The 9,376-nt window shown below is 40.3% G+C and overlaps 1 protein-coding gene across 2 annotated transcripts in view; it reads left to right on the forward strand.

Moving 5' to 3' along the window:
* The first annotated feature begins 1,816 nt into the window (after positions 1-1,816).
* LOC138042334 (uncharacterized) overlaps positions 1,817-9,376 on the forward strand; it is a 42,852-nt gene continuing 35,292 nt past the window's right edge. For both annotated transcript variants that reach the window (XM_068888190.1, XM_068888189.1), the window contains exon 1: positions 1,817-1,932. The gene's annotated coding sequence lies outside the window, so the exon portion shown is untranslated. The remainder of the gene's footprint in view (positions 1,933-9,376) is intronic.

Consider the following 9,376-nt stretch of genomic DNA (forward strand, 5'->3'; position numbering starts at 1 on the left):
TTCTACCATGGCACTACAATGATAGACAACACCAAAACAATATCCTGCACTGTAAGAGCTACATACTACGCAAGGACAACTTGAATCTCCTGGAAGACAACACACAGCTCAGTTGACATTTTATATGGAATAAATCGCTGTGTTACTTCACTACCACACATAAGCACTGCGTGTCTATTTTTTCTAAAGAGGACAGGAATTTCTTCTTTCTGACAAATGATTAATTAATAGGCCGGTAGCCAGGTTTTTAACCTCAGAAAAGGATCTGTTTCGTCGTAAGAACGTGTGAGGACCTGTAAGCCAAAGGGCCTCTGCTGGTATGACTTCTGGGTGACCCCTTAAATAGTCTTAATGACCCCCCAACTTGAAAAAAATCTTCTGGAACGGTGCACGTACCATAGACAACCCTGTGTACCCTCACGGAGGGTCTAGTTTTAATAAAAACTGCACACTAGAATGTTCATGTAGTACGTGCTACTTTAATTATATATATATATAGCGAAAAACATGCAAAAGTCATTGAAGTACACCACAAAACACAATTTGTCTATTTGATGTTTAAAAGTTCTTTTGCGCGACACTTCCGTCTTTGCAATATAGTGTCGGTTTCGAACTTAAGTTTAATTTCGAAGAAGTATAGGATTCGATTCCGTTTTCGCGGTTCAAGGGCGAAACGTTGCCGCATGAAAATTCGAGGGCATAATCGATCATGACCACGGACGATGGTCGTGCTGTTGTACACAACTGGTGAGGAATATGCTCAACAATTCACCACCATGCCTCGTTTGCACAAAATTACTCACATCAATCATCTGGACATGGAAGACTGTTTGCACGTGGGTTTTCTTTACACAAGTTTCCTCCTTTGGGATTCAGCTCAAGCTACAATTTATAAGTTTGACTTTCAAATTCGAGGCTTGGCCTCGGCCGCCGCTAAGTACTTTTATGCCTATATAAGGAGAAAGAGGTGCCAGAATAAAGCCTGTTTTTCACTAGCGATGCAAGCACAAGCTCAAACCATAAGAACGCTTATTTCACCGTGAAAACGGGGTTGACGCACGCCCCCAAAATTTAAGGATCAACTTTCTTCCTTTTCCCTGTGTTTGCGCTTATTCTTGCGTTCGCTTGCGTCGTGTGAAAACGAAACGCAGCATAAGTACATGGAAATTTGCTACGTCTGGCCAGTTAAAGCACTCGTTCCAGATTCCCTGCGTCTGAGCATTTGAACAAAATGGCGATTGCCGTGGTTGATTATGATGCTCATGTCGACGTTCGTTTTTACTCGCATAAGCTGCTTACGCCTGTACTTGCGCTTTTGCTCGCGTGCAAGTGAAAACCGGATTAAGAAAGCAAAGTAACTCATATTAAAGTACTATGGGGTGTGGGGAGAGGCAGCCGCTCCTAGTCTTGAGAAGGAATGTTAAAAGTACTTAACAACTTGAAGTTGACTTTTTATTTGTTAATAAATGATTACTTATATTAGTAATAGTATTTTTTAATTCGAAATATATTTCTTAGTGTAAGTAAAACATTGTTTTTTAATTCAACCGGCACTACTGATGTCACGGTAAAATGCATAGTATTTCTGGAACAAGTTTTAAGGATATTTTCAGGCTGATTTCTCAATGAACACCCGATAAATAAGAACTTGATCATCCTGAACCGCGAAATAATAGGTTTTCGTAAGCGGTTGTTTACTGTGATAGGCAGGGACAGAGAGATCAAGCTTTCAGGAATTCGTTCTGCGTTCCACCGTTTGTGATTAGTGAACCGTAGCCAATCATTATCAAATATTTGAGTACGTCTGGCTGTAAAAGGGATGAAGCTCACTTTGGGGTCATTTTGACTAAGTACGTTGGCGGCACTCCCTAGGATATCTGCAAGCCGCAGTATTGAACGACCGAAAAAATCTGAAACACTTCGCGGTAAAAGGTGAGCCTTGCTTGTTCACTGTGACAGAATGCTACATCGTAGAGTTGAATTTTGGGCGGCGTAATTGTGCGCCCATTGCTATCACCTTGAAAGCATTTATAATCATGATGGTGTTGTCAACTATATACGATTCAACCAATACGTTTAACCTGCTTACAAAAAACCGATGTTTAAGCCAAACTAGTGCTTTAAAACATATTGGTGTAGCGTAAGTAACGCAGATCTCTAAGCCACGATGAGGTTTGTTAGTCTCGAATTATAACTTTTACTTTAAGCTTTTCCACTGAGTTACAGTTTTGCATTATGTAGATTTGGTGTGAACAGGCCAAACTTGGTTGTTTCTGCCTCAACAATTGGCAATTATATCACAGCTATTTGCAATCAGGGCGTGTTGGGAACAAATGACCTGGGAGCCTTGGAATAACGTAGTGACGAAGGAATTTCCTTGGCCTCGTTCCACCCCTCGCGATCGGTATATAACGGCAAATTTCAATTGAATTGGATTTTCTTGAATTGCTTTGTTATGTATCATCTTCCCAAAAATTTATACTGAGTCTTTGCAAAGCGGGATGAATGCCATTAATGCGCGGGTTAAAATCGTAGACATACCTGCCCGCACAATTATTTGGAGAAAAAATTAAGCTTCGTTATCAAGGAGCAAAGGTAAGCATAATTGTGTTGATAATAGATGCTGGAGATTCTGTCACTCAGACCTGTGCAAAATTGATCGCTTTATCGAACTCTTGTTTGTACAGCAGTGCCATAACCTATTTATGTAAGCATATCTACAACATTTTCAAGCAAATTACACCTGACAAACGATTAGGGTATTTTTCCTATAAAGTAACTCAATTCCTTTCTGAGAAATTTTGGTCACCGAGGCCTAGGGGCTTCAAAACCAGTGATCCGACCACCATTTTTCTCGTACATGACACTGATTTTAATTAAAACTGCATACTAGAATGTTCATGTAGTACGTGCTACTTTAATTATATACATAGCAAACAACACGCAAAAGCCATAAGTACATCACAAAACACAATTTGTCTATTTGATGTTTAAAAGTTCTTTTGCGCGACACCGTCCGTCTTTGCAATATAGTGTCGGTTTCAAACTTAATAACAAAGAGGGCAAAATTACTGAATGCTGATTGGTCAATGAAGAGGGTATTTTTTCTTAATTTTGCTTGAGAAGAGGGCAAAATTACTCGCTCACGATTGGTCGAGCGCCAAAAATTCTCGCTCCTGATTGGCTGAACGTACGTCTTCCACATTCAGTTGGTTTCTTCTGTTTGAGCAAAACAACTTCGTCTTCATCGAAGTTTGTCTTTTAATTCGCGCTGCATTCGCCGAAAAGGCATAAAGATTAAGAATTGGCTTTAAAAGATGATCTGAAATTTGAATTTTCGAGTGACAAGAAGAAGGGCAAAAGGTTTTTTTCGAGAAAAACTTAAAACTTGGATCGGCTTACATGGCGCCCGGCGTAGCGGGATTGTGTGGTTGAAAAACAAAATGATTCCTTTCGTCAAGGGCTTTCAGTTTACCACGACATCTTGCACCTCAACAAAAAGGTCACAGAACAATTTGCCATTGACAGGAGGAACGAGTACCTCAAATTTGGTGGATTTCTTAGGACAAACCGTTTGCTATGTTTACGGATGCGTATTTGCAAGTGGTAAAAACCTCTACAGCACAGGTGAATAAAATAAATGGAGGCTTAACATTTGGTTTAATCGTTGTTACAGTTGTTCACGAATGAAACTCGTATTTTCCTCTCGAGTGGATGTAAATAACAATCATCTATACTCGTTTTGGACGCAAAGAACAAGTTGACTTGCTTGTCTGTTTGTCAGTTGTTTTGCTTCCGAGCGAACGAGTGTTTCCGATTAGCTGTCTGTTTTTCGAGGTGCCTCAACAGTGTTAAGAAAATTTTGCCCTCTTTGTTATTAACAAGTAATCGCAATGGGTCCTCGTAAAATTAAGGATTAATATCACTTGTGTTTTCAGAAGTTGCTGAAATTGCCCTCGTCGCTGCGCGACTCGGGCAATTTCACCCTGCGAGCAGAGCCTCCTTTTGTCTTTTTCTTTACTGAGGAAAATCGAGCAAGCAAAAGAAAGGCTCTGCTTGCAGGGTGGGGCAATTTCAGCAACTTCTGAAAACACGCGTGATATTAATCCTTCATTTTACTCGGCCCCATGCGATTACCTATACTAAGTTTAATTTCGAAGAAGTATAGGATTCGATTCCGTTTTCGCGGTTCAAGGGCGAAAGGTTGCCGCATGAAAATTCGAAAGCTTAATCGATCATGACCACGGACGATGGTCGTGCTGTTGTACACAACTGGTGAGGGTATTGTAGTAACAGACAATATAAAATCTAAAAGCTAATTAGGTATGACTGGATGAAACGAGGGACTGCGAAAATCGAATCTGAAAACTGACGAAATTAAACTAGAGCCCTGTTCACATTAGGCCTCGATTGTGATCGAATTATAATCCAATTAAGTTTGAAATTGGTTCACACACAAACTAATGACAGTACGTGATTATAATAGGATTAGAATTATTTCAAACAACCTCGATCAAGGGGGGTCATTTGAAGTAAATACAGTGCAGCGTAATTGAACAGAATGGCGAACACGTAGTCGTATGAGCAAACGAAACTTCTAATCGCTTTATCAAGCTAAGATTTGGATTTGTCTTCTGCTATTCTCGGAGGCTATCGTTTATTTTCTTCTCGCCTCAAGCATAGATGATAATCGTGGCAGCCACGCGCGATACACACGCGTTTGCATCACACTATGAGGTCACTTTAGACTAAAGAGTAGCAAGATAGAAACATGACGTTTCGGCAACGCTAATTTCCTTTTCCATGCCAATTTTGATGGTCAATGTCATTCTTACTAACCAAGCCTTTTTATTCCGTTAGCGTTCAATAAATTGTTAGGATTAGCTTCATTTAAATACCGTTAAAATTGGCACTCTGAGGTTGTTGTTGTTTCGGTAGTGCAGAGGTTAAGTAAACTGCTCCAAGTCAATAAACCGAACTCGACATCATTCCATTAATTGTTTCTAATTTTTTAAATTTTTTTTCCAAGGTTTTTTCTTATCTTTTTTTATAATTCAATGTGCCATACGCTGCTAATCTAGTCCTAGATTAACTATATTTTTCCTCATTTGCAAACGACACACTTAATGGCATCGCTTGTTTACGAAAGGAAAAATTGCTTCGGCGACGCCCTCTCACCATTATCAAATGCAAATTATTGTAACAGGACAATTTTTGGTTTTATCAAACCTGTTGATAAAGGTCGAATTACCACCGTGAACATTTGGAAAGATGACGTTTCGAACTTTAGACCTTCTTCAGGGAGAATAGAGGAATTGTGGGTGTTGTTGGTTTTCATGTGGGTGTGGAGGAGCTTTGCCATTGGTGGTAATATGGTAACATGAAATTAATGGTATGAGAGGCGTTCATTGATTCTGCGAGGGTAGAGTGTACCTAGTTGAAAGATGAATTTTTGCTCCAAATTCTTGTGGCTTTCTGTGTTCCCGTGGTGTAGGGATAGGCCGCAAATTGTCATGTTGTGATTAAAATGGCATCTGTTTCGTTTTTTTCTACATCTCGTAGGTGTTCGCGAAAGCTGTCCGCCAATTTTCTCCCTGTTTCGCCTATATAGGTCTTCTTACATAGTGTGCAACTTATGCAATAGATGACGTTTGCGGAGATGCATGTCAAGTGGTCAGTTATTCTATGTTTTTGTCGCGTTTGACTGAAATGGTGGTAGAGGAAATATATGTTAGTTTTGGGATCGTTGCGGAGAATTTTAAAGTTTTTGAGAATGACATTTTTGACTGCAAGGTTTTAAGGATGGTAGGTGAAAGTGAATGGAATTCTATTGGTTTCTTCGTTCGGCGACGCTTGTAGGGCGTTCTCTCGATCGATTACTTGGGCACGATGTTTGCCTGTGGTGACAGCGGAGTCAGGGTAACCTACGAAAAGATTGGTGTAGCTAGATCCCATTTTGGCTCCCATTGCAACATCGTTCAACTATGGTTGAAAAATATTTGAGTGCTTGGAGGCATCTATTGATGCGAATTGGCCCTCTGGCCAAAGAGTAAGTTTCAAAGGTTTGCGTTCGAATTTCTACGCGTCTACTTTCTCCAATGTTTCCAATTTCAACCAAAAATACCTTCACGAAATTAAGCGAGCCCAAAACACTTTTTCACGCAACATCATGAGAATTACGATCAGAGCCATGTGCTCTAAACGCAACGAATTGAACAAGCAACTTGTCATCGAATGTCGCTCTCGGCTTTCCATTGCATGTCCTTCAGTCTTACTGTGATCTACTTGCATCAAAATCCAGGCTCTCAACTCCAAACTCTTCAACCATTTAGAACAAACTAAGAACAACAAGCTAGAAAAACTTACGAATCCTCAAGAAAACAGAGCAACACCTCGAAAACCAAAACCATAACACTGCAGTCAAAATTCCACAAAATCTACCACCTTCGGACGCTGAAAAATCTGTTCTTAGCAAAGGCCTTAACTTTGTCACTATAACCAAAAAAAAACCGACGAATTCTCAACCAAACAAGATGTCGAAAAGTTTCTTCGCCGCGTCCAACTAAAAGCATTATTTTTCCATGAAAAAGAAGACCAATCCGACACTACAGAAAAAGGCGTTTTTGAAACACTAACCATGCTTAAAAATGGACTCCGCAAGAGAGCCAATTCGCATCAATTTAGACTTTTTCACCAAAAAATGCCGCCATGATCTTCATAAACTAAACTTCAATCTTTCTAAAGAAGAATGGCCTGCTCTCATAAATCTAAAAAAAAGGAATAGCCTCGTGATCAAAGCAGCCGACAAAGGCGGCGCAATACTGAGTCCTTTGGCGCACCGACCTCTACCAACAAGAAGCAATTCGGCAACTTTCGGACACCGCTTTTTACACCAAAGTCAACAAAGACCTAACTTCCGCCAACCAAAAAATTGTCAAAGAAACCATTCAGGAACTCATAACCAAACAACAACCAAACAACTATCAGTCACCGCCCAAAATCTCATCTTCGATACTCTTAGGACCTCGTGCATATATTTCAAACCTAAAATTCACACACCCAACAACCTAGGCCGTCCAATTCTCTCAGCATGTAGTTGCCCAACTGAACTTATCTCGAGCTATTTAGACAAAATCATGAAACCCCTTGTTAAGTCACTACCTTCGTACATCAAAGACAGCAACCATGCACTTGATATTTTCCGTACTTTCAATTTCTCGGGCGAAAACAAAATCATTCTCACTATGGACATCACATCTTTATACACCGTAATTCCCAAAAATAAAGGCCTCCAAGCACTCATACATTTTTTGAACCAACGTCCTGTTAAAAAAACCGAGCTCGGAAACCTTACTTCGTCTGGCAGAACTGGTTCTCACACTCAACTGTTTTTCATTTGGCAACAGCTACTACAAACAAATCAACGGTGTTGCAATGGGAACCAAAATGGGACCTAGGTACACCAACCTTCACGTATGCTATATCGAAAACGAATTTTTCTCTAATTACAACGGACCAAAACGTGATCTTTACAAACGTTTCATCGATGACTGTGTCGGTGCTACTTCATCCAGCAAAGCGGAACTCAACCAATTCATTACTTAATCAGTCAATTCTTTCCATCCGGCTCTAAAATACACCTGGGAAATTTCCTAAAATTCACTTCCTTTCCTCGACATTAAACTTTCACTCAACGGCAACGGTTTATCTACAAGCTTACACTAAAAACCAGCAGATTCCCATAACTACTCGCTACATTCGTCCTCTCATCTTCAACACGTACAAAATGCCACCCAATTCTCTCAATTTCTTAGGCTAAGGCGCCTCTGTAGTGACGAGTCCGACTTTAACAGCAAGTGTGAGGAAAAGTGCCAGTTTTTCAAAAAACGTGGCTACCCTGACTCCGCTGTCACCACAGGCAAACATCGTGCCCAAGAAATCGATCGAGAGACCGCCCTACAAACGTCACAGAACGAAGAAACCAACAGAATCCCATTCACTCTCACCTACCATCCTTAAAACCTTGCAGTCAAAAACGCCATTCTCAAAACTTCAAAATTCTCCGCAATGATCCCAAAACTAAACATATATTTCCTCTACCACCATTTCAGTCAAACGCGACAAAAACATAGGTAACTTTAGGAGCGGATTTAATTCTGACAAGGAAGCGGGAACTTTCAAATGTACACGCACACGATTCAAAACTTATTTTTTATTTCACAGGACCGAATCGATCCGTTAAAATCACTGATCACTTCACCTGCATCTCTGCAAACGTCATCTATTGCATAACTTGCACACTATGTAAGAAGACCTATATTGGCGAAAAAGGAAGAAAATTGGGGGAACCGCTTTCGCGAACACCTACGAGATGTAGAAAAAAACGACACAGATGACATTTTAATCTTCCTAATCACTCCCACCACAACATGACAATTTGCGGCCTATCCCTACACCACGGGAACACAGAAAGCCGCAAGAATCTGGAGCAAAAATTTATCTTTCAACTAGGTACACTCTACCCTCGCAGAATCAATGAACGCCTCTCATTCCATTAATTTATTCACAAATTCATGTTACCATATTTCCACCAATGGCAAAGCTCCTCCACACCCGCGTAAAAACCAACAACACCCACAATTCCTCTATATGGCCTGATGAAGGGCTAAAGCTCGAAACGTCAGCTTTCCAAATCGTTCACGGTGGTAACTCAAACTTTATCAACAGGCTTGATAAAACCGAAAATTTTCCTGTTTCACTCTCTCACGGACGCAGCACCACAGTTTCTGTATAAACTAGAAATATGCAAATTATTTTAAGTCATGATCAGGTAACGTTATATAAATAAATAGAGAGTGGGAAAAGACATGAGAATAAATGAGGCGGGGATAAACAAAAGAATGAACGAATTTAAATAAACAGTTTTGCTGGAATGGAGTCATTTTCAGTGAAGGAGACCTAATTGAACTGCTTACAATTACAACCAAAGATCAGCTTTTCCAGTTTAACGGCGGCTTGTGCGAGCAATAGACGGCGTTGCGATGGGTTCACCATAAGACCACTTATGGCAAACACCTTTATGTGATCCATCGAGGAAAAACTTGCACATTAAAACAAACTTCCCAATTTCTAAAAGATACGTCAATGATACCTTCGCCCTAGTACCTGACCTTACTGCTGCTACCCAGCAATCCAATTTACAATGGAAACAGCAGTCAACAACAGCTTACCCTTCGTAGGCATGGTAATCACTAAGACCGATAACCACATTAACTCCTCTGTCTACAGAAAAAAGACCAACAAAGGGCTTCTACTCCATTATCAGAGTCATGTGTACAACAGATATAAGCGATCGCTAAAAAGAACTATGCTTCAT

This window comes from Montipora capricornis, chromosome 3, assembly GCF_036669925.1.
Source record: "Montipora capricornis isolate CH-2021 chromosome 3, ASM3666992v2, whole genome shotgun sequence".
NCBI classification, from domain to species: Eukaryota; Metazoa; Cnidaria; class Anthozoa; order Scleractinia; family Acroporidae; genus Montipora; species Montipora capricornis.